Below are 25889 nucleotides of genomic sequence, written 5' to 3'. Positions count from 1 at the left end.
CCCAGTCTCTTTCTGCAAGTTCTCCTCAGCTGGCCCAGGTCCAGACATATACCCTAAGGAAGCCACAGCCTTCCAGCTGATGCCTCACCTCAGAGGAGTGTGTAATGCTTTTGGTTTCATATCCTGATAAAGCTCTTCTTTCTATCCCAACAGCATGATATGGTTAGCTTGTCAACTTACAGACATTTTCATACTTTATCTATAACTTTCTTGCCCTCTGTACCCATTATTGCTGCTTATGGATAATACTTGGTACTCTTTCTTCCTGATTTATACCTATCCTCTGACTTCACAAGATCAGTTCACATTCAAAATTACCCTGTCCTTCAGGATGCTTGCTGCTCCCCTCCACCAAGACTTTGTGTCCAAACTGGGAAAGAATCATGCAGTAAGTGCCTCCAGTCAGCATTATTTCATTGGTCTTCAGTGCCATGCATAAGACATGGCTTTGCTGGTTCTGTGTTCTTTCAAAGGAAAAAAAAAAGGAAAAAAAAGGAGAAAGAAACATTTTAAAATGCTGATCCATCTCTATTTGATTTCTCATTTTAAGCTGTATGTATTTTATTACTTTATGTTTCAGAGGGGCTTGAAGTTAAATAGTAATTTTAGCCATTATGTATATTATATAAATAGTTCACTTGCAAAGATTAGACAAACAAAATGAGTTGAAAATTTGGCAGGATCATGCAATCTATTTAAAATAAGAAAAGGGAACACAACACACCACAAAATAACATGAAATTGCATCTGTGTGTTCTCTAGCTTGAGGAGAAGATCTTGCCAAATTCCAAATCGAGTGCTGAGTAACTATAAACATATTCTTGTCCAGTTGGAGTAAGATGTATTTTGTGGCACTGCTCACATCTTAGCAGCTAGTTAAATCTTGATGTTATATGGAAGACTTGTTTAAAAAGAAACTTAAAAGAAAAATATTTTTAAATTATACAGTCTCAGACTCCATTTTTATAAGGATTCAACATTAAAGGAAAGACTAACTTAAACAATTGAATATGGCTACATTGAGAGTGTATTCTTGCACCTGCCATGCTCACAACCATAAAAAAGCTACTGTTCTGAGACAAAGCTGTGCATGACAGGAAAATTAAAAAAGAAAAGAAAAAAGAGGAAAAAAAGACTAGAGAAGAAATGATAGATAAAAACCCAGTAACATCCCCAGTCTAACTGGAGCTGCTGCTCACTCAATCAAATTCTTTCTCACCATTGTCCAATGTGAAACATCATAAACCATGAAAATTTTTTTATAGGAAATGTGGTCAGTACCTTTATTGGGTGTTTGTGCCCCATAATTTAGCAATTCAACTTGAATATTCAAACAAAGCTAAAAAAACGCACACAGTAAAATTAACCCAGAAATAAATTTTTGAAATTTTATATGAAATTTTACTACATATTTGAACAAAAAGAATGTAGAAGAGACTTTTTGCTAGATTCACTCTCTCTATAAATTTCTTTTTATCACAGATTTGTTCTCAAATACAAGAATAGTTCAGTATGTACACAATTCAAAGGTCATAAAGCATCCATTTTTTGCTAGAGAAAGTTTTAATTTCTTTTCCACAGGAACAGACTGGCATAATCTTTAGTGTCTTTACTTTTTCTTCATGGGAGGGAAGCCAGTCCAAAGCCCTTTTAGATGCATACAGAAAGCCTACAATTTAACATCACCCTTCACAAGGGGATGCCTTCCCTCATTCTGTCTTCACATCAACAGTTTCAGACCTACCTTCCTATGATGCAAAATATCAAACCTGAAAGTCTCCTAGAGTGCAGTTACTGCTACCACCTGCTCATTTCATTTGACTCCATCTGAAAAGTTTTTTACAAAAAAGCATATATATATATATATATATATACATATATATATATATATATATATATGAATGATGCTGACTATCATATCAACATTGTAATACCACACCTTAAAGTCAGGCAAACTCTAATCACACAGAGGCTGTATAATCTGAAAAGATGAGGGCATTTACAAAATTTGAGAGCCCCTCAGTAAGGAAGCAGGCTTAGGAGACAAAGATATCAATTTTGTACCTGATATTGGCACAGAGTCACTAGAGGCAGTCATGCTGCCACTCCAGGAGCCATAATCTTAGAGGACTACAAATCAAACACCTTCAAAACCTTAGTCAGTCTCCCAGTTGCCAAAAGCATACTCAAATTAAAGGTTTTCATTTAGCAAGCATACTCAGTGTTCCAGTCAGGACAGTTTGAAAGAACATGACCAGTCCCAAAATGATCACAATTCATTTGGGATCATAACCAACCCCTCCACTTTCAATGTATATCTCAATATGATCAATACAGGAAAACAAGAAGGAATTTCTGCTCAGGGTAAGTTCTGATGAAGCACTCAGTCAAGCCTACAGGCACAGCATCCATGAGCCCATCCCTGGCAGTGTTCAAGTCCAGGCTGGATGTGGCTCTCAGAAGCCTGGTCTTGTGGAAGGTGTCCCTGGCCATGGCAGGGGGGTTGGAGCTGAATGATTTTTAAGGTATCTTCCAACCCAAACCATTCTCAGATCTGAGGAAACTCACAACCTGCTCCATGCTCCACTTCTGCCTGATCAATGCTGTCCAATTTCCAGGGCTTGCATGGCCAATGCCCTGAAATCACCTTGACTTTTAATGTTTCCAGTTAGAACTTTGCTGCTGAGATTGATTGTGCAATGAAAATTTATAATGGTAAACAGTAGCCCATCATCCAAAATATGGGAACTAATATTTTAGAGAATAAAGCCAATCTTTGCCTCTTTAATTCTTTCATACATACATTATTAGTTACTAATAAATCTGCTCCAGAGCAGTTCCCATGGTTGCTGCCAGTCCTGATTATTAAAAAACAGTTCTGGAAATTCTTGCATGATGTGAAAAGCCTTTTCACACAAATCTAAGTAGAGACTAGGACTCATAGAGGGCTCAAATGGCAATCTTAATTAAACGTTTCCCTCATGAGAAGTATGTGCTCAGCCTTCCATACTTCTCCTTTACTTTAAATATAGAAGGTTAAAATTAAGTTAAAGGAATAGGCAAAAGGTACCTCACTTGTATTTACTCCTAGATTTCTCTTTGCCTTCACTTTCAACACCTTGTACCATACCAGAAAACAAAAGACATTTAGGGGACAGACCAAAAATCAAAAAATCACTTTCTCATGTATTCTGTGTCCTTCTTATCACTTTGTGTAGACTTTATGTGAATTCTAGTTTATTTGGCTTTGGCCTGTATGTACTGAATGAGAAAAAAGAAAGAGGGGTGATGAAGCCTTTAATTTCACTTCCTCATTATAATCATGGTGAAGAAAAGGTGCAATACTTCTAAAGTAATCACAGAAAAGCAGTGACTTTTAAAGTCACCAGTTTATTAAATATCTCTCTCTCTCTCTCTCTCTCTCTCCACAGACACACATACATATATATATGTATATATATATATATATATATATATATATATATATATATATAATATGAAGACTAACTATAGACTGCATTCTGTTGTCCTGGCAACATCTGGGTGACTGCTGAAATACCAGACACAAATGGTTCACAAACACCAAGGAATATTGTCCAGTTTCGGCATACTACTACTATCATACCCATTAACATATCAAAAGGATAAAAAAAAATTATAGATGTGTTACTGCAACTAAAATTAATTTTAGTAAACATATACATCATGCTACGAAGCAAATCCAAGAGCTATTGCGACAGCTGTTACATCATCTGGAGAGAATGGCAGTATCAGCTACACATCTTCCTTCATCCTTCTGATAGGCTCCAGCAGGGGCATGGGCCAGTACCACATTTACCCCTTGTACTGTGCTGTAGGTTCAACATTTGCAGCAAGCATCACTGAACAAAGCAGCCTGTAAAACAGACACCAGTTTCAAAGCCATTTCTAACAATGGTGTTTTCAATGCCAGCTCCTCCTCATAAATAGAGAGGCAGCTTGAAAAGCAGTCAAAATTGCACTTACCTCTCCAATAATGTTGCATTGTGGTAAATATATCAAAATAAATAGCCTTTTATAGAGAACAAAAAAATAATCTTTGGTGCCCAAGAAAACTGTGGGACAGCAGTCACCAGGAGAATGAATACCGTGTTCCAATATTTTATAGGCTTTGAAATCACAGATTTAATCTTTGCCAAGACTGAAGAAAGGAGATAGGTAAAAGTGATAGATACTGCATTTTTACTTTTCCAGGCTAAATTCAGGACTTCAGATCCCCAAGCTGTTGCACATATTTCTCATATTTTGATTAATCATTTCTTATTTTGCAATACAGTTTTTCTTTCTTCTATGTTTTTCCAAGGAAAAAAGGAACTACTCTTGAAGCAATAAAAGCCACTCTAGCTACTCTTTTGAGTCACAAATATATGACTAGCTTCATTATTACTGTGTTTGATCTAGTGGAGTAGTTATTGATCTTGGTAACCATTGTGAAACAAAGAACAAGTTGTCTAATCTTCTGATCACTGTCATAATAGTACTGTGGCCATCCTTAGTTTTAGATTTCTCAAACAAATTAAGAAAAAAAATCATTTAGATAGCTGCCAGCTAACTGATACTTTCGAAATTTTAGATGGTGTTAGTAAAAACTAGATTTATCCAGAATTTGAGTGTCTTTGTAGTTAGCTGCATAATTTATTCATAAATGGGAATACAACTTCAAGAGTGTATTAATATATTCATTAATCTCATAAAAAACATTATCTGGTGCCTTTTTTTACTTAGAATAGCATTAAGATTATTCTTTCAGTTAAACACTACAAGGTATGTTTTAAAAATTGCTGAAAAGAAGCAGGACTGAACACATAATATAATATTTTAATCATATAATCTATGTGATTATATGATTTTATGATTAAAATATTATATATTCAGTCCTGCTTCTTTTCAGCATATACTTTCATATAGGTATATTTAGGATCATTTCAAAATTTTGCAATTGTGGATTTATAAGCATATAAAAGATTTTTAAAAACCCATGTAGATCCTCAGCTCCAAGTTAGCACATTACCAGCTAAGTATTTCCAGTGAACGCCTCTTTAGACCTTTCTTTTAACTTCACCCTCATTAAAGACCAACTAAGACTTTAACAGAACTAAGAAAATCCTGAACATCTACTATATGTTGCTGTTTTGTGAATCTTTTGCAGATTTATCTCATAGTCCAGAGAATGTAAAATGACACAATAGAGACTATTACTAAAGCACACCATATGCTAAAATATAGATTATTTCACTCTTCTGTAGGATTCTTCTGAACCTGCTGTTTCCCCTTTGCTATTGACAGTAAAATAGATGCTAGATCAGTCCATAAAGGAAGTGCAGATGGTCTGTATGGTGTGTGTTGCAGAACAGGAAAATCTGAAAATGTGGAACCAATTGTGCCTTTTTTCCCAGGCTGTACACAAAGCATACACTGCAAACAGAAGCTGCAAGAAGCTGATCTTGTAGCATTGAATGCTGAATTGTGATACTGAAATTCAGGGTGTGCTTCTTTAATCTTCCCTTCTGCAACACAAGTGAGGAATTTGCACATGAATGAAAAAAAATAAAAAAATTACAAGAGCAAACATACCATTATGTATCTTCTCAAATAATGAAGGAGAGGAATGACCAAATATTGGAGGGATGTTAAGCCACATCAGAAGCAGCACCAGGCCAGGATCCATAGAGTATTTCTGCACCTAGCAGCTAACTAGGAACTCAACTCAATTCTTTCACTTAGAATGAGGTGCCTAAAATAATCTACAAGTCAGAATTTCATTACCTGAGTTTACACTTCTCCTGTGCCACCTCTCTGGTCTTCACCTCAAGAAATGGAATGAATTTGCCCAGTCTCAAGTTGCCTTGGACCAGAGTGTTACTAAAATAATGTAGTTTTTATTTCCTTCTTTTTTTTTTCTTCCTTGTCATACTTCAGTACAAATTATTAGATGTCCAAGTTGTGGTTTTAATTACATATATGGGACAGTAACTGACTTAATGCAAATTTTGCATAGTTTAAAACAATAAATAACACAAATTCTGGTAATGTATAGACTGCAAGAAAGTCCTACTAACCCTGCAATATTAGGTGGAACATACAAAGTTGACACCCTGACTCAATTGCTCATTGAATATGCTACAAATGTTTCAGCAGATTCAAGGAGAAAATTTATTTGTTTAACAGCGCACAATTTTCATTAAGTACATTTTCAGAACAAAACCATATCCTGAGGTTTCCTTTTAAAGAGTTTTTATGTTTTCAGCCTTTATGCAGTACTTTAATAATCCAGTATTGTCTTATGTGGGAAAATAGAATGTGTGTCCCAGATTCATAATGTCTGCTTTCTACAATCAAGTAGTGCAAAATTAATTGTGTTTAGCATAATGACTTTCCCATTCTGCAAGTCTGAGAAACTTCTAGTGTGATGGAGAAAAGTTTAAGTTCTTCTTGTACCACATTTAGAGCTCATCATGTAATATATAGGGTGGGAGAAAATTAAATGTACTGCAGGATGTACTACTGCTGCCCCATCCTCAGTTTTTGGAATTGCATTTCAGGGCAAAATGTGAATAGCCCCCCAAAGAAGCTGCATGATTGGGGAGAAGACTAAGCAGCAAGACTATTTTATTAAAAATCATGGAAAAGCACGAAACAGAGATTTTGTTGAAGGATTTTTTTATTGCATCTTATAGAGTATTCAGTTAAATGTATTTGCAAATTTTATAATGGTGTGATACAATTATTCAGATTGCATTCATAACTAAAAAAAACCTAGTCAGATGCAATCAAAACAAGCCACTTCAGATCAGTATTCTAGCAATGGATAAGAACTTCATATGAAAACTGGAGGGAGAGGATCTTCTGGCAAGTTAGAGACCTCACTTTTTTTGTTATGGTTTCAAAAATGCTGTATTTGGCCCCACTTAAGCAGGGGGTAGAACCAGATGACCTCCAGTGGTCCCCTTCAACCTCAACTATTCTGTGATTCGGTGTGAAATGCTGAAATATTTGAGTTAAACTTGATAAGGCATAGTTTTAATCCCTCAAGGATTTGCACACGTAAGTCAGAGAAAGAGTAGGTATTGGTTTCTTGCACCTGGTCTGGGTTACTGAATGGGAGCAGTCAGCTGTATGTGGATGTCTATAAGCTTTTCTTTTCTTTCAGCTGCCAGGAAAAAAAAAATAAAAATATGTTACAGCACAAACAATATGTTTAATTTAGCATAAATTTTTTCTCCTAGTGTAAAAAGCTACGAATTTGGTTCTTTATGACTCATTCCCACCACATACATTTTTCACTTTGGCTGAGAAGGCAAATATTCAATTATTCATGCAACTCTCTTTAGAACACACTGCGGCTATGACAATGCTGGAAAGCTAAATATTATGCTTAAAAATGGTGTCTTGGCTGCCTAAACTAATATCCCTGTACATGATTGTTATCATGGCCTGTCACAAAACTGCAACATGTCATGTGTTAAAATGCAAGTTCTGCACTCATCAGGTACTTTTGTACAGGGTTTTCTTGTCTATGTATATAAATGCTGTCTCTCTTCCATTCTCTAACTGTAGCTGGGATTCTGGGTGATATTTATATACCTCCTTCTAGGTAACCAATTTCTTTTTGATTCTTGTAAGTCTAAAAGAAACCATCACTAAAGCAATAGAGTTTCTCACTTGAGTCAAGTAGGTTTGCACTAAACAGCTGACAAAGATCATATCTGCTATCAAAATACATAGTACAGGGAGACAGACATTGTCTTCCAACCATTATGAGGTGAGAGATGCAAATTTTTGTGGCAGAGCTGTTGATAACTTAGAAGCTGCTGCCATGAATTTAAAAAGAAAAATTCCCCACTCAGATGTGATGAGGAAAACAAGGTGAAGCATGTGAAGATAATGCACACAAAGCACAGGCTACAGGCATAATACACATGAAGTAATTTAAAGTAGAGGGTAGCAACCAAGGCATTAATAATAGATATGGAAATGTATCACTGTGTGGAAAAATAGAATACTGTTTGTAAAACTATGTTTGACTTTATATTCATTTAAAAGTAAGTTATGGATTGGAAAATTCTGAACCAAAGACTTAAGAATGACATAAGAATCAATTTTTGAAAAACAAGCAAAAACAAAACATTGATTGAAACCAACTGAGCATTTCTTCATAAGAAATACATCTGTGTGTAAGAAATAACAAAATATGGATCTGTGTTTCTACATAATCCAGAACATATACATTAATACCTGAATGTCAGCACTCCTAACTAGAAATTGCCCATTAGGGAAACCACTACCTATTGCATTGATTCAGTGTCATTACTCCCCTTTTTAAAATTCTTAGTTTGCAACAATGTATATCATGAATCTTTATTTGAAAAGGCATAGAGAGCCCAGCCTGGACAAAGACAAACATCCCACAAGCTTTAGTTGAGACTAATGTGTGAATCAACATATACAGACCTCCAAACACAAAAAAACCCGCTTATCCTGTAAACAATTTTTTAACCTAAAGGATCTTATAGAATTAATGCAGAAAAAAACATATGTACTGTTTCCCTTTTTTTTTTCCCTTAGGATCTCTTCCTTAAATATGCACTCCTATAAGATGATACTGAGCCAGGAGAGGTTCCTGAATATATCTTAGATTAACATAATTATACACAGCGAGTGGCTGTGTGGTACTTAGTTCCCAGCAGGGGTTAAACCATGACAATATTTATACACAATATAATAATAACAGCAGCAGAAGGCAGTGGTGTGAATTTGAGATGCTTTTCCTTTTTTTTAAAATGAAATTTACTATACACTTAACAATGAGATAAACAGAAAATATAAATACCTCCCAAATTGTGCTCCTGGCAACAAAAAGTGTTTATTCACTTGGAAGCTGTCTAGAAGCTGAAGTTTTGCCAATAATTTTAATCTTATCTCTCACATATGGCAAATTATAATATTTTTCATTATTTATAATACAGCTTAAATGAAACTTAAAGAAAATACTTTAAGATAGATAAAAAGAATAATTGTTGTCATAACAGTCTTCATTTTGGTCAGACTGCAACTGATACTCTCAAATATGTATCTCCCCTGTCAGAACTGTCATTCAAAAGTTGTGTCACAGAAGTTCTTAGGTCTCAAAATATCATGGTTTTGATTAGTTTCCAAGAAAAAAGCAGATTAAACAGTTTACACTTTGATGAATTTTGAGAAAGCAATTGTCTTTTCTAACTATCAGCATGCTGCCTAGATAATGCAAATAATTAAATTACATGTACTGACAATAGTCCAGATACTCACAGCAGAGAGGCTCTTAGACCTGTAATTACATTTTTTAGTTTGAATTCTTATTAAAATCTCCCTCATAGGAAAAGTTTCAAGGAATCCAATAATGAAAGAGACTTTTTTCTGAATTTTGAAAATCTAAAATGAATGTAATGAATTTTTAATCCACTGAACATTTCAGATAAGTCTAAAATGCATGATATCTGTTAATGTTTGTTTTACTTGAAGAAAGTGGCATTCTTATTTCACATCATTATCTTCACAGATATTACTGAATAATAAAATCATGTTTTGCTATTCATTTCTATTTTCATGGTACATTATCTTGTGAGAGCACAAAACTAAATAATATATATGCAATGGATTTTGAGAAAGCATTCTAAAAGGTTTTGTTACATTGTGAACAGCAGAATTTTATTTTTTTTTTATTTTTACGGTCATGAATGCTCACTATCTAAATTGTCTAGAAGTATATGTAATAAAAGATCAAAAGAGAAAGTAAGAAAATGGATCCCTTACCCATATTGGTGTATGTCCAAGTATGCGAAATATTAACCAGTTATCTTACTTTTAACATTTGTAAAACATGTTAGATACATTCAGAAGTAAGAACATACGTTTATTTCAAAGGTGAAAAGGAAGCCATGAGAACTTGTCAAGTAAGAGATCAATACGTGTTAAAGAAATGTTTCAATTCTTTACAGTAATTAAAATGCCCTCAGTAGTCTGCACATACCACAGCTGTAGTTTAGCCATATTTCAAATAGAATTCCTTCTCTGGATTCCATTGTAACATCCTCTGAGGACTTTCATTTAAAAAATACTGCAGCAGGTACAGATTGATTAAAAGAGTAAAATAAAAATAAGATAAATTGAGTAAAATAGAATTATCTGACAAAAATTAGGAGTTTTCAGAAAGTGCTAATATTACTTGGACTTTGACAGTGGAAATATTTTTCCAGAAGTTCTCTAGTAGTCTAACTAGAATTTTAATTCCATTAAGATGCATTATTTTATTATCTGGCTTTTTAACTACTTTGTTGAAGCAAAAGTGAGAACCCAGAAGCATCCCGAAGGTTCAGTCTACAGGAAGCAGAGCAGAGTCTTTGTGAAGAGGTGTTTGGCTGTTGAAGGAGTTATCTGAAATAAAAAGGGAAACTAAATGCAGCTGGGATCTGAAATTTTCATTTCAAATAAAATGTAAATTGGGGAGGGTAAAGGAGGGGGAGAGAATGTCACTTTAAATCAGAATCTACAAATGCAGCGTTCATATTTCCAGAAAAATGGCACTTAAAAATACAAATCAAATTGAAAACTTTTCCTTTGATAAAGTCAATTATATTCTGTTGATGATGTAGACGTCCTTTGCTTCAATGCCAAAATGATACTAAGTCCCCAAAATATTTCATTTCAAATTTATCTTTTCATTTCTCTTAACAGCTCTCCTGTAATGTTGTCACAGCCTACAAAAACAATATCTACACAAAGTAATGCTCTGCTGGTTACATGAGCATTCAGAAAGAAATGCATTACCTATTACATCTTCATTTGTAGGTCTCATAATTTACTAGTAATATTTGTTCTGCAATTTGTTTCTAAAAAAGTCTGCTGTTAATAACATCGTCCCTGCTAATTTTTAGAGCTGTTATATATATGGAAGTAATCTAAAACATTCACTGGTACAGGAAATTTATGTATTTCTATATTTGATGCATGAAATGCAGATATATTTCTGTACTGCCTATATTTCTGTTACATTTATATAATGATCATTGTCCCAAATCAGAGCATCTCTTCTATGGTTTTCCACAAGAAAAAGTTCTAACCAGAGACAAAAACAAATAGAAACAATTCATAACACATAATTATGCTAAATACTCATAATAAAATTCATCAATATTCCCTGTCCTGCCTTATTTAGTAAAAGGTCTATTTATCAAATGGTACATAACTATGGCAGTATTCTCTCATTCTTCTATATATGTTTTATCTGAGCTGAGGCTTTAATCAACAATCAGGCACTGATTATTCTCTTAATTCTGTAAATCAGGTAACTGTGACAAGATACATTTTAACAACTGTTAAGGTTTTTAAATATTCTAATATTATTGGAATATTTTTGTTAATAACTGAAGGTAAGCCAGTATTCACTTATGATGAAAGAAAGTGAGTGGAGCACAAAAACAATAAAAAATTACAATCTCTGCAAATGATCTTCATTTTTATGGTACCATTATGAAACAGTAATTTCATAATTAATACTTAATTTTCATCAGGAATTAGTTTAAATAAATTATTGATGGTCGACTAAAGAAAATAGTCAATTTAAACAAAAGAGAGTCTGTTAATTAAGTTGATTACTTTCAATAAAACCAACAGTGATATTTTAATTATATTTTCAGTTCCTCTGTTCAGACAACATGACAAAGCTGTTAGTTTCTAATTAAACTTTTAGACCTAGTTGTTTTCCTGATGTGAATAGCCATGTCCCTGCTGATGGAAGTCTGCCTTTAGATCATAATGAAATACTACACAAATGTGGGTTTACAGGATGTTACATGTACTGACAAGTATTAGGTGTGCTTTTTACTTGTTAATATTGCTACCCTTAGAAATTCTAAGGCTTATGGAATGATGCCCATGAGCTATGTATTATACAAACATGAATTTCAATAAAATTTGTAAAATCACCATTCCCAGGTTATATAGTGGGGGCTGGAGAAAATCCTGATCTCATGAAGTCAATGGTAACATTGTTATGGATTTTCTTCTCCTGAGTCCAATGCCCCATTTTTTAAATTTCCACTAATGTCAGCTGAAAGCTGTCTGTGTGGTTCTTTGAAATATTTTGTCTCTTTCAACATGACTGACACTTTTTAATGATTAAAACACTTGAAAAATATGATCATAAGTAGAATTATTACCACTAAAGGAGAAATAAGTTTATACCTTTGTGTATGTCTTTTAATTGAGAGAATTAAAATCTGAGAAAATTATGATAGGTAAGGCTAGATGTCTGTATAAAATTTGGCTAAGCTATTGAAGATTTATTTCCATATATGTACAATGCTGCCTATCACTCACTTCCTAAAATAAAGCACTTCATGCATGTAACATCTGAATTCTTCAGAGGCTTAAACAGATTTAAATAACGATTCAGTACAAATTATCATTTGTGGTCTCATGTACTAAGGGTGGAAATGCAGAATTTCTTCAATGCTAACTAAATGTCTACTGTAAAGGTCTCATGGAGAAAGTGAGCTCCAAACAGCTGTTTTACATTTTTAATGTATTTGTCTGGAACGAATTGCCTGTCTTTATTCAGTCTGTACAATGCACATGAATTACAACAACATTGTCAACATGTATTGAAGGAGGACAAATCAAAATGTAGGGAACAAATATATCCCAAATATGGTCATAATTATTCCATAAATTACTAGAAGGCATGTCAATAGCACTATGAATACTATTGACTTTCATTCCTGAGTTACAATATGCAGTACATTTTCTGAATTATTTATTTCAAAGAACAAAGTATCAGTTTCCAAACAAAATGTAAGGAAACTGTTTGAAGCATTGCATTGAGTTTATGTGGGCAGATTTTGGTAGGAGGAAGCTGCAGGGGTGGTTTCTATGAGACGCTTCTGAAAGCTCTCCCCATGTCCTAGAGCCAATGCCACCCAGCTCCAGGACAGACCCACTGCTGACCAAAGCCAAATCCATCAGTGATGGTGGCAGCACCTCAGGAATACCAGAGTTAAGAATGGGGGCAAAAACCTGTTCATTTGCAGTCAGAGGGAGATATGAGAGTATGTGAGAGGAACAACTCTGCAGACACCAAGGTCAGTGCAGAACGGACAGGAGATGCTCCAGGCACTGGAGCTGAGATTCCCCTGTAGCCTGTGGTGCAGCCCATGGTGAGGCAGCTGTGCCCCTGCAGCCCATGGAGCATCACAGGGATGCAGAGATCCAGCTGCAGCCCATGGAGGATCCTGTGCTGGAGACCAAAGGAGGCTGTGATCCCATGGGATGTCCATGCTGGAGCAGGTTCACTGGCATGACTTGACACCCTGTAGAGGACGCACACTGGAGAAGGACTGTCCCCAATGGGAGGGATCCACATTAGAACCGGGGAAGAGTGTGAGGAGTCCTCCCCCAAGGAGGAAGGAGTAGTAGAAACAGCGTGTGATGAACTGACTGTAGCCCCCATTCCCTGTTCCTCCTGTGCCCCTGCAGGGAAAGAGTTAAAGAAAATTGTGAGTGAAGTTGAGCCTGAAGATAAGGGAGGGATGGTGGGAAGGTGTTTTAAGATTTGGGTTATTTGTTGCTTTCCTACTCTGATTTGATAGCTAATAAATTCAACTAATTTCTTCAAGTTGAGTCTGTTTTGTCTGTGACAGCAACTGATGAGTGATCTCTTCCTGTTCTTTTCACAACCCACAAGCCTTTTGTCATATTTTCTTTCCCCTGTCTGGCTGAGGAGGTGAGGGATAGAGCAGCTTTGGTGGGCACCTGTCACCCAGCCAGGGTCAATGCACCACAAATATAAATATCATAAATACATAAATCCAAACTAGCTGCATCTCAATCTTTTTACATTTTTAATCAACCAATTATGGGACACACTGAGACTGTCTGTATGGAACAAATATACTTTGTGAATTACTGAACTCCATAAAGCTATTGAAATCTGGCATTTAGGAATAAAGGTCAAAACCTGTAAGTTCCAGATGGAATAATATTCTGTAACCTGAAATCCCCAACTGTAGAAGATAGAACACTACTGCCAGCATTCAAAGAACATTGAGATTTTGCATTTTAAAAGAATAACAATCTGAAAAAAAAATGTAAGAGTGGTAGCTAAAAGAGTCAATACATTACATTTTACATATAATTATTTTTATGCATTTCTGTTCAGTCATAAAAAATATTTAATCTGGCAAGTATTTCTTACCTTGTTATGCTCTGTGCTGATGAAAAAAAAAAAACATCTCTTTGCATAGTGGAAGTGCATATATTTACTTGGGGACAAAACAAACAGTGTTGGAATAGTGTTGGAATCACATAAAAATAATGTAGACCTAATCATTACCACAGCTTGTGCAGTTTTAATATTGGAAAGCAGAGGCATAGGAGCTACACAAGTAAGGCAAATTATGTTGACTCCACAGTTTCTGGTAGTGAAAGTATGACAATGCATGGCTGAATTTTTCTTCAGTAGCTCATATTTTAAGCAGCAAAGAGTAATTTTTAAAGAGTAATTTTCTTCAAGTTAAACCTGACCAAGTGAATTTAAACCTTTGACTATGTTTTACAATGTTTGGTATAGTGGTTTTCAGTGATGAAACTGAAAAACCTCAGGAGATTTGAGTTTGAGGAACCCTTTGATAGTGGACACAGGTATGACAATTTATCTCACCATTCTCAGAGCCTCAGACTCTTCAGAAAATGGAACTACTAGAAAAGAAAAAATCCAGGCATACAATTAATATTTCTTATTCAAAAATAAACAGAAAATTCTCCTTAGAAATTATAAACAGCCATTAAATACAATAATTTATTCTTATGTTAGCATCTGTGCTGAAAACTCCTTCGTACAGAATTGCCAAATTTATTCAGTTTTGCAGTCTGATAAAATTATTGCTGGTTCATATCTTTGTGATGTTCCATTTGCACAAAATATCCAGAAAGCTGCTCTTATTGGCCAGCTGACAATTTTCTCCCCCACAGTCCACAGACTAGGCTGCTCCCATGCGACATTTCAACATTTGACATTCCCTAGAAATCTTCATGGAAAAAAAAAACAGTGAGGCCATAATTTTTCATTGGAAAAATTTATTTTTTAAATATCATACAGCTTACCTTAATATATATATATATATATATAAATATCTATATATAAATTCCTTCATATGGTAGCCTGAGAGACCAAGCCAAGATCAGGTTTCTTCTTTATTCCATGATGTATACATACCAAGAGATTTTCAGTCCCTGTTTGGACAAGCTTTCAATTTGAATAAGCGAGGAAGACAAATATAGGAAAAAAATTAAATATTAATATGTCTAGTTCAAGTTGGAGTACTGTGCTAGAGAAAAAGAAACTGACTTCCAGGGATTCAAAGAAAGAGCAGTAGAATTTCTGCAATAGTGCAGCATCTAGATTTGAACATTTGCTTTCTTCTGTGCCTTGTAGGCTTTCACATATGATACTTTTTAAACCAAATCTGGTTTGCAGTCCTGACTACAGCAACCACAATTTTGCTTGTTCAGACCAGAATAACCATCCTCCATTTATTCTGGAACCTGAAACTCTTGTTCCAACCTATTCCCCACAGAAGAAATGCCAAAGGAAAAGAATGTTTTAATAACGTATGGATAACCACAAAAGTGAAGCTAGAGTAATTTTATGTGAAACTTGATCTTATGAAAGAAAATCTGTATATTTAAGCTAGCTTATTTGCTCTTTTAAAAAGTATAACTATAGCATTAAAGTAAGTAAATAAGAGAATACCTTCCTAATTTTCAGAATCAGAAATGGAGCATTAGGTGCCTTACTAAATTCTTTGATTACAAGTAGACTGTTTTCTTTCTGTAAATCACTAAATGTAACCAGATGCTCCATCACACACTGCTTGCTACCTTTAAGACAGAGTTTCAGGTGCCTTGCCTGGCTGCTCACAGAAGACATGCACAGAAGCAGTGTGGTATCAAGCACGCATGGAATGGGCAGCTCAGCAGGGAGGCTCCATGGGACTTTTCCAGGAAAAGAAAATCTAGGGGAAAAGTGTTGGGGTTTGTGACTTTGGATTAAGGCATTCATGCCTGAGCCTAATTCAGGCATCTCAGCCTTTTCTTGGCCCGTAAGCATGAGAAATATTCCTTAAGATCACCTCATGGAAGCATGAAATGAATCCTTCATGTAAATGTTTACAGAACTGGTCCTCAAAACAGTTAATTAGAGGAACAGCACTGTATACATCTTAGCAACCTTGGACTGATCCTGATGTGAAAAACTAAAATGAAAAATTTTTCTTTTAAATTGCTAGGACACATTCACTTATAGGCTAAATGGACTTGGGATGGGATGTGTTTGCAGTTGATGCGGCTGGGCTGCTGAGTGAGCACCGATCAGCTGAAAAACAGCAGCGACCTCTGTCATGTGGAAGATTAAAAACACATCTTGGTCTTTTCACTGTAGTATGCTCCTGCATAATAGGTAATGTAGACTGTCATGCATGATGTAAATGATGTATAGGCTGTGAGCTGGCCCCTTCCTCAATGGCAAATTTGCACCTAAGAATTTAACATATGTTGTGTAAGGAAGTTTTACAGTAGGCTTTCTGCTGCAGAGCTGTAATGCTCTAATTTATCTCCCTAAAATATCATTATAACTAGACTGCTGTAAGTGATGTTTTATTCCCACAATGCTTATTAATATAGAACATTTTCATATGCTTTGAAAAACTGCTTGTAATGCAGTCCTTGTACCAGTTACCTTGCTTGCTTATAAATAACCAATTTAGATCTTTTAAATCAAATAGAGACAACTTCTCCTTTTTTATAAAAAGTCTTATTTTTGATGCATGCAAATGGCTGGCCTTTATAAAGGCAGGGTAAATGCTATGCATACAGGATATTATTCTTTTGCAAACACTTTCAGTAATTATGCATAAATAATTTCTTTCCTCTTTCATAAGTTGTAGCAGGATGAATGCAGAAAATTATAAGGTTATTTTAATCGTCTCTTAAATGCAAATTGAGTAAAGAAACCGAGTCAGCTATAAAGGCAGTTATCAGAAATTATACTCTCCTGTTAAAAATATGTGTTAGATTCTTTCATTTCCCCAAGTAACTTCCTTACAGGTTTTCCCCCTTATAATTGTTGAGAATAACCTAAAAGGCAACTATTTAAAGTGATTGATCTACAAAGCTCACAGTCCACAAACCTTCATTATGAATTGCACACACACTTATAATCTGCCTTGTAACCTTTACTTCCTGCCCCTGCCCTAGCCTCAGGCTCTAAAAAGAGTCATTTGCCATGCAAATCCCTACATTTTCCAAATTAGCTTTCCAGTAACTTCTCATAATGTGTTGATAGGCTTTCCTGTCCACAAACTTAACAAGGGCCATATAAAACACAGTAGAGTTATGCAGTCAACATGCAGTGATGACAATGAACATCCATAGGTGCTAATTCTTCTAGCAGAACATACAAAATCATCTCATCTGTTTTTAATTAATTTTAAATGGTTACTTAAAACTGACTTTCTTAACTTCATAAACTCACATATTTAAAAGGATGCTTAAAAAAATCTAGAAAATAGAGAACTAAAACATTAATTTCTCTAAGTTAACTCCATATCTTAGTACAAGATGTACTAGGCATAGTAGAAAAGTGCTACACTGACTTTTTATTGTTTAAGAATTTACAAAGAAACAGCAGATCCAGACATCATAGGTATGTGTCTCTTCCATGTGCCCTCTTCAATCCAGCCAGATAGTTTCCTGTGCATGTATTAGATGCTAACATGCTGGGAGCCTGGTTCTTCCAATGTTCAAATATTTCCTTAACACAGCTAGTCTCATGAACTTCAGTGGGCCACTCACATATTTTAAATTAAAAAAGCTATAGAACTGGGAATAGAAAGGGATTCAGACATCTTCCTTTAAACTTTGAAATATCACTGGGTGGACAAATACATGACAACTAAACTGTGATGTGTCATATGCTCAGTACTGTTATTATATTTTAATTTAATTTTGTAGCCTATAATAAACATGATGAACTGTATATATGAATAGAAATGAAAGTATTACTTCTTAACAATAGTGGAAAATTCTTTCCTACAAAAGGAAAAAAGGTGGTATCAAATACTAATTTTCTTTGTTTCTTTAAGGTCTAAATGATCTCTGGTTGAATGGCTGGAGTATAGAAAATGGATTCTATTCCTTTGTGAATAGGAGTTTTAAAGGAAATAGAGGAATAGAATTATCTAAACATGGGTGTAAGTTTATCTGAGATACAACAGAGAGTAGCTGAGAACAAAAGCAGAATGATTGAAGAAACAAAGCACTGAAAACTGGCCTTAAAAATTTTAACCTCATAGTTCTAACTAGCACGTTTGTAAGTCTTGGTTTCTTGTGTGATATTGAATGCTTAAACTTATTATTTATTAACACTTTAAAAAGAGTATACAAGTCAAATGTGCATAACTTCAACTTATACATAGATATATGTCTAGTTATAGGACTTTTGGATTTGGGTTCTTTTTCCCTTTGAACTGAAGATTGATGAGAGGGAGGCTGGTTTTCTCTCGTTCGGTCTAAAATAAAAATAGTTTATTTTTTCTTATCAGCATTACAAGGTACAAGGAGCTACGTGCACTATGATAGTAAAGGGGCAAAATGGCCAACAAAGATTTTCTTCAAGGTCTTTTATATGTCCATTTACCCAATTAACAGATGCCAACTAAGTTATTTTTATTAGTGACTCAATGACCCAACACCTGTGTGCTGCACTACGACATTTTCTACCCAATCACCTACTACTACCCAAAAACCCCTAGGAGAAGAACATGAAGAAGAAAGAAGGACAAGAGACAGCACCCTAAATCCTCCATCTTGTGTCCTGTTCTCTAAACTACTTTTTCACCCAGTGATTTAAGAAACTTTCTAATCTACACACTTACACTTTTCCTATCTAACTTTAGCATTTGTTTTCATGTATCACCATGAAAACATGCTCATGAATTTCATAGTATATGAAATTCAGTGTTTTTTGAATTCTAGAACTAAGTATTAAAAACAAGGGCACACAATCTGTATCTCAGACTCCAACAGATATATATGTACACGCTTTTGCTGTTATGATGCCTAGAAACTAATATCTGATGTGGTTACCGCATTACATTTATGGTAACCACATTACACTTAAGGCATCACATTCACACTCCCAAGGACTAGTCTCTGCTGCAAATTACAACACTTACCTTTTTATGATAAATAAAGAAAATATTGTCGTTTTAATAACTATGTTATTTGGTCATTTTTTGGCTTCTATCACATTACACTTAAATCACTAGTATAAAACAATATGTAAAATGGCACTGGCACCGCAAGTACTGGTGTGAATGGGGTGTCTTGCAGAGCTGGGGCCTCAATCAGCAGAATTATAGAATCACAGAATCATTAAGGTAGGAAAAGACTTTCAAGGCCATTGAGTACAACCTTTGACCAAATACGACCATGTCAACTAAACCACAGCACTGACTGCTATGTCCAGTCATTTCTTGAACACTTCCAAGGATGGTGACATCACCACTTCCCTAAGAAGCCCATTCCAATGCTTAACAACTCTTTCCATGAAGAAATTCTTCCTAATGTCCAACCTGAACCTTCCCTAGTTCAGCTTGAGGCCATGTCATTTTGTCTTGTCACTAGGTGACTGGGGGAAGACACCAACCCCCACCTTGCTGCGACCTCCTTTCAGATGGTTGTAGAGAGTGGTAAGGTCTCCCCAAGCCTCCTTTTCTCCAGGTTAAACCTCCCCAGCTCCCTCAGCCACTGTTAATAGGACTTACTGTCCAGATCCTCCACAAACTTGATTGCCCTTCCCTGGACACGCTCCAGCACCTCAATGTCTTTCTTTGTTCCAAGCATTCACAGATTTGTCTGCTAACTTTAGAAGAGATGTTGTTCTTCCAGTAGAGTTGCACAGCTCAGATAGAGAAATATAATAAATCTAGACCAGATTTGGTAATCGATCTGTGCTGAAGCATCATATGATATGATATGTGCTGTAACATATGATATGTGGTGTACCTGATGGTTGTTTTCACAGCCATAAAAGAGCAGCAAGAGAGAAAACCCACCACCACTTCTGCAGCAAGAGTCTTGACTAAATACAAAAAAAGGATTCCCCAGACAGAAGTTTCTTTTTCACATCACTGTACCTGAGAAATGACCTCTGCCAGTACTGCATCAACCCCATTCTTCTTAAGAAGTCTGTGGTGTTAATAAACTAATATTTTATTTCTCTCCTATTGTTGTTATTGTCTAAAAGCTGCAGATGCATGTAGTTGCTACCTGCAAATAGCAGAAGGCTGAGCAGACTGTGTTGTTCACTTATCTTGCAATGCAGAGAAGGTAAGGGAAAGCAATCCATTATGCACAAACAATTCAAAATATTTCCAAGTTGCCCTTGGCAAGCAGGTGCAAGCAGGTGTGTACTTATCCCAAAGATAGCTTATACGTGTGTAGTCCTTTTCCCCCAACAAGCTAGAGAGACAACTTATATTCTGAATTTGCTATTCACAGGATTCCATGCTTTTGAAGTTACAAAGATAAATTTCAATTGCATATCTGTAGTACAACCATGATCTTTATTACTTTTCATGATGTTGGACTGTGTTTTGTATCTGAATCTCAACAGAGCACCATTTAGTTCAATGTGTGTAGTCTCCAGGCATTAGTTTAGGAAATTATTTATGTGTTTATATTCATGGCATGTTACTCCTTAAATTTGCAATTAGTCCATTGAGAAGGTCTTGAAAGATTGTGGGTTTTTTTTGTTTTGGTTTGGGTTTTGTTTGTTTTTGTTTGTTACTTTGTTTGGTTTGGTTTGGTTTGGTTTTTTTGTATTTTTTTAAGGTAATCTGTGAATACTCTTCTAAAATTCTAGTTCCTGATCAGCTTTACTATAGCCTGATGATGACATTTTATATATATAGTCCCAGAAAATAAAAAATTTCATTGTAAGAAGTTACATGTTACTAATTCTTACAGCTTTCAGTTGCGGGTGATCAGAAAGCAAGTGTAGCAGCAGATGTCACAAAAGGTAAATGCTCTGTTGGGTCATTTTATGGTTGTCTATTACAGAAAGATAGCTAGATAGCTGGGATAATTGCCAAAAAATCATGTGATTGCCAAAATTGACTGAGATATCAGTCATTCACAGAAAAAAATAATTGCAAGGTGTAGGTTGTAAGAGCACTACATGAATCACTTGTATTAATTTTGGTAAGTAGTTTTAGTATTAAGTTTCAGTCCTTCATATCAGGTTCTGAATACCAGTACTTGTCCTGCAATCGTTGGTTTGTTGTGACAACTTGAGACTTACCATGAGCACGTTGTATTAATTTTGCTTGTAACTCCTCTGGGACACCTTCACAATTCCTTGAAATTCTCTATAACTTGAGGTGATATTTCATCACATGTCTATCTTGTGCATGAAGTTCATTCTGTAGGTTGAGATATGGTATTAGAATAGCATCCATACATTTGGAGTTCTGGAATCTCTTCCTAGATAGGAAGATACGTAATTTCTGTTAAATCAGACACCACAAGTAAACAGTTTTAATTTTTTTCTCTTGTAATTGCATATTTATAATCCATGCAGCAACTTCCATATAATCAACCAGATAAGCATCTAAAAAAGAGCAGATGAGATAAACTATCAGCTGCTCTGGTTTTGATTTGACTAAACTGTGTCATATAAAAATGAAAGTAATCTTGTGAGCCATCTGCAGACATTTCCTGCTCCTCTGAGGTTTACAGAACTGCCAGGAGGTGTGATCTATATGCAGTTGGAGTGCAATGCCTCAGAGGCAGGTTCTCTACTCTTCTGTTGTGTATGTACAAAGAAATGTTTTCCTTACAACATTTTTATGGCATCTTGTAAACTGTTCATCGTTCAAAGACAACGGTCTTCTCATAGAAATTGTCCCTATGGATTTGGGAAAGGGTAGTTCCATATCTGTACTACAAGAAAGGATGGCCAGCATGCCCAAGGGAAATGCTGCCTGGAGGTAGTTTGGAAGGTGACTGCTTGGGAAGTTCTCTATGTTGGGTGTATCACTTCTCACATGTTGGGAGGGCAAAGTGGACCACAGCTTAGCTGCAACCACATTTATTAGATCAGCTGCAGTGCCATAAAAAAGAGTGTTTATCTGCCTGCTGGAGAGATACAGGAGGGAGAAAAGGAAATAACCCTACATTTAGAGTATCTGGCCATTCCTGGTCTGAGATAAAAATAATGACAATTGTGGTGAACTCTAAAGCCAGCAGAATAAATCCTCGGTATTTCAATGAAAAGCTTTCATTATTTGAAAATCTTCTATTGTGAGATAGGTCTCTGGTAAGTTTAAGATTTTACAGTGCACTGTGCTTAATAGTTCTGCACATATTGCACAGTTAGAAAAAATGTACATAATTTAGGTGTACCCAAATAATTTACACCTTGATTTGAGAACTGAAAAATATGGTTGTGACTTTTTTTTTTTGGGGGGGAGGGGGGAGGGATAGGGGGAAGAGTGAGCTCTTCCACATATTACAATGACCTCTACCAATCTCAAAGAAGAGATGGCATCCTCAAGAAAAGAATACGCTGCGCATATGAGTCAGTATTTAGTAAAATTTAACTTTCACCCTCCCATACAAAGTATGGCCTGTAGGATATGGGTTTTTTCATCAGCTTCAGGAGACTCTCCAAATACAGTAACATCATCCTGATAATACTAGATTCTGAGCTTGTTATTATGATGTAGTAACATATTTCAAAAACTCGGGATGTTGATTTAGGACCATATAGTGTATGATTAAAAGAGAAAAGTTACATTAAGTGTAATAAATGCTGTGAAGCTCTAACTGCCTGGATATTTGGCAATAGGCATTCTTTAATCAATAGTATAAAACACCCTTTACAACTATGACACCAGTATTTGCAAATGGTTTACTGTCAGTTGTCAATCCCAATGGCTTTGGTTTCCACTAAGTCCACACAAACCCAAATTTTCTGCTTTGTTTTTTGTTACCACTGTGCTAATATTAATTTAGGAAATTCAGTGACTCCATTAGTATCTTCTGGGATATTTTTTTAATTATCTTGTAACTCAGCATCTCTTTTTCAATTGTAGAGAATATAATTTCCATTGTAGAAGTGGCACATTAGACTGAATTGTCATGCTGTGAATAAATCATTCTGCACACATATGGCATTTTCATGTACCAGCTGATACTACTTCTTTTGTAAGAGCTGAAACTGGAATTTGTATTGAAACAGTGTTTCATTATATTGAAGCAATGCATATTTATATATATACAAACACTTGAATAAGAAGTGGAGCTCACAGATTTCTGCTTAACAGGAGTATTACTGTACACAAGAATAAAAATTGGCAGTAGACATCAAAACTATTTTTTCTGTGCAGGAAACAAGAATAAGGTGGTTTCAGGTGGCTTACTAGATAATGTCAAGCCTAAAACTTCTATAGCAGTTCACGTAAATGCATTCACTGAGTACTGAAGCTCATAAATCAGCCTCCAATCTTATTTTAGTATCATTTGACCATTCTACGGATGCAAGAAAAAGTAACTGTACACAAATACATCCATAATAAACAACTGATTCCATCCATGGTCAAAACAGTAACATCTGGTACCATAATATCACATAAATATTGCTTAGGTAAAAATTCATTACGTATTTTAATGCAACATCCTTCTGCAGTATTTGCAGGTTATTCAATATGATTTGCAATATGCTGTAAATATTTACACATACACACAGATATATATACACTTATACATGTTATATATGTTGAGCTTTTAGCCCTAGTTCCAATTGTTGCAGTTTGAAGGCAGTTCACCATTTCTCAATTTTCTTATTGTCAATTCAGTTAGAGAAGCAACAGTTATGATCTCCAGTAGTGTCAGGTCCAATTCATGCAATAAATAGTAACTATAATCGATAGCAAATGCTTTCTTCCATAAGATGAAGTTGACCTTTTTTTCTGTGCTTCTAGACTTACACATGATTTTTAACTCCCTTAAAGCAGAAGTGTACTGTTCTGTTGAGGCACTTGGTTTCTGTGTAAGCTGGCAAACTTTATTGGATTCAGCTACAACATTTATTGCGGGAAAAAAAAATCTATTTCAGGAGTACAGATTAGTTTTTTTTTCATGTTTTTGTTTTATGTTTTTATGAAACATAGAAAGTACCCCCCAGCTCTCTGCTCTGGTGGGTACTCTCCAGTGGGTCCTCCACTACAGCAAACAGCATAACAGGTTTTCTTTCTCCAGCGAAGGCAGTGCCACTAATTGTCACTATATGATTCCCAACCATTTTCAGGTGAACAACAGAAGTAACTTTCAAGGCCAGGTTGGAAAGGGCATGGAGCAGCCTGGTCTAGTGGGAGATGTCCCTGCTCATGGCAGAGTGGCTGGAGTTAGATGATCTTTAAGGTCCCTTCCAATCCAAATCATTCTATGATTTAAGAGCATCTGGATTGTGTAGTAATGATGCAAAAAAATTAAATGACAGCATGACACTGGTCTTGCTTCTTCACCATTGTAATAGAAAGGATGCAGAACTAAAAAGATTATTCCAGGGATCCACAGAAGAAAGTCTAATCCTGACTGCAGCAGACAATATTAGAAACCAATCAAACCAACCAAAAAATCCACAGTCAGATTAGATTTAGGGGTTCCCTGAACTTCTTTTCCCTACAAATGCCCTTTTCTGTCCAGCACCACCACTGCAATACCAGAGGTCTCATAACAGTTCATGTTATGTACGTGAAGCAGCTACCCATGAAGAAGTGGGAACTAATGAAGAATATTTCTTTCTGTCTTCCAACAGCTGGTTATGATGGCAATGACTGATAAATGTCCCTACTTTTTTTTATTTTGTTGTATTTACAATACTTAAAACAATGAAGGTATTTCAAAGGCAGTTGTAACGAAGTACTCAATTACTACAGACTTAGGCTTTTAGCATGGGGGATGAGATGTGAATAAAACCTGCATGATTTGGAATACAAAGTCACTAAAGGTGAGGAAATACAAAGGTAAAAAGAAACTGAAGTAGGTCAGAGACATGAAAAGGTGAAAATGAAGTCAAAACCACAAAACATAGAGAAGTGATAGCAAAAGCAAGCATTTCCTTCTAAATGCTACTAAGGTGACAAAGACAGCATTCAGTAAATAACAAAGGAATATGTACCTGTTTCGACAACTGGCTGATTGTAAAAATTTTTGCACAACCTCACTGTCAAACCTGAAACATTGCACTTGCAACATTTTTCTGAAGAACATTTCTGAGGCATACTCAAATCCTCTGCTTAATGCTTTGTAGACTGGAATCAAAACTAAATGTAGAAGCAGCTGCTTTAATCGAATTTTGTTTTGCTCACATTTTTAATATTTTTATGTAAGTGGGAGTGAATCATGAAATCTGGAAAGTTGCTATCTTCCATGTGCCATTTCTTACTAAAATATGAGGCGGAAGAGGCAAAACACCAGACTATGTGAGTGCTCGTTTAGAGCGTTTGGGAGGTGCTCTCAGGTTCTTCTGTTTCCTTTGGGGAGTTGAAGGGTCCTCAGGGCTGTCCTGGTCCTTTTCTTGATAAAACAGGCTAAGCATTGTGGTAGTTGGGCGTGATTTCCCCCCCCCCCCCACTAAACTGTGTATTTACGGAGAAATAAGGTTTAATGTTACCAAAGGAATAAGGCAAGGCGTAACACGGGTGCTGCTGAGAGGACAAAGGAGAGGGAGCAGGCACTGAATAGATGGA

The sequence above is a fragment of the Pseudopodoces humilis genome, chromosome 1 (assembly GCF_049639895.1).
Source record: "Pseudopodoces humilis isolate 2021_Gansu_Grassland_sample_001 chromosome 1, ASM4963989v1, whole genome shotgun sequence".
In the NCBI taxonomy this organism is placed as follows: Eukaryota; Metazoa; Chordata; class Aves; order Passeriformes; family Paridae; genus Pseudopodoces; species Pseudopodoces humilis.
This window is presented reverse-complemented; position numbering follows the sequence as displayed.